General features: G+C 46.3%; 5 non-coding genes across 5 annotated transcripts; all 5 read right to left on the bottom strand.

Moving 5' to 3' along the window:
* Positions 1–98: 98 nt before the first annotated feature.
* On the bottom strand, positions 99–170 carry Pmar_PMAR013884. The gene has a single exon. It is a non-coding gene; the product is annotated as a tRNA-Thr (tRNA).
* A 102-nt stretch (positions 171–272) lies between these two features.
* Positions 273–344, bottom strand: Pmar_PMAR013883. The gene has a single exon. It is a non-coding gene; the product is annotated as a tRNA-Thr (tRNA).
* Positions 345–445: 101 nt separating this feature from the next.
* Pmar_PMAR013882 lies at positions 446–517 on the bottom strand. The gene has a single exon. It is a non-coding gene; the product is annotated as a tRNA-Thr (tRNA).
* A 102-nt stretch (positions 518–619) lies between these two features.
* Positions 620–691, bottom strand: Pmar_PMAR013881. The gene has a single exon. It is a non-coding gene; the product is annotated as a tRNA-Thr (tRNA).
* A 102-nt stretch (positions 692–793) lies between these two features.
* On the bottom strand, positions 794–865 carry Pmar_PMAR013880. The gene has a single exon. It is a non-coding gene; the product is annotated as a tRNA-Thr (tRNA).
* Between the last annotated feature and the right edge of the window lie 149 nt (positions 866–1,014).

The following is a 1,014-nucleotide window of genomic DNA, read 5'->3' as shown; positions in this document are numbered from 1 at the left end:
ACACTAACTATATGAATCAATAATTTTCCTGTCCCCTTCACAGAATGGGCCATCCTGCTCCTGCTTCTCGTACCAGACCAGAAATTTATGGTGCTATAAGCCACTTGCCAGGATTGGACTGACGACCTTCTGCTCACAGAGCCGACGCTCTGCCACTAAGCTAAAGTGACGCAGAGAATAAGTACATAAATCAATAATCTTTCTGTATCCTTTGCGGAGTGAGCAGACCTGCTCCTGCTTCTCATACCCGACTAGAGCATAATGCAGCTGTAAGCCACTTGCCAGGATTGAACTGACGACCTTCTGCTTACGGAGCAGACGCTCTACCACTAAGCTAAAGTGACATACAGACTAACCATATGAATCAATAATTTTCGTGTCCCCTTCACAGAATGGGCATCTTGCTCCTGCTTCTCGTACCAGACCAGATATTTATGGTGTTATAAGCCACTTGCCAGGATCGGACTGACGACCTTCTGCTTACAAAGCAGACGCTCTGCCACTAAGCTAAAGTGGCGCACAAAATAACTGCATAAATCAATAATCTTCCTGTATCCTTTGCGGAGTGAGCAAACCTGCTCCTGCTCCTCATACCCGACTAGAGCCTAATGCTGCTGTAAGCCACTTGCCAGGATTGAACTGACGACCTTCTGCTTACGAAGCAGACGCTCTACCACTAAGCTAAAGTGGCGCACAGATTAAGTATATGAATCAATAATTTTCCTGTCCCGTTCACAGAATGGGCCATCCTGCTCCTGGTTCTCGTACCAGACCAGAAATTTATGGAGCTATAAGCCACTTGCCAGGATTGAACTGACGACCTTCTGCTTACAAAGCAGACGCTCTGCCACTAAGCTAAAGTGGCGCACAAAATAAATACATAAATCGATAATCTTTCTGTATCCTTTGCGGAGTGAGCTGACCTGCTCCTGCTTCTCGTATCAGACCATAGATTTATGTGCTATCAGCCACTTGCCAGGATTGAACTGACGACCTTCTCCTACAAAGCAGACG

Source organism: Perkinsus marinus (assembly GCF_000006405.1).
Source record: "Perkinsus marinus ATCC 50983 genomic scaffold scf_1104296929644, whole genome shotgun sequence".
Lineage (NCBI taxonomy): Eukaryota > Perkinsozoa > Perkinsida > Perkinsidae > Perkinsus > Perkinsus marinus.
Note: the sequence above shows the minus strand (reverse complement) of the source record. Positions and strands in the feature narration are given on the sequence as shown.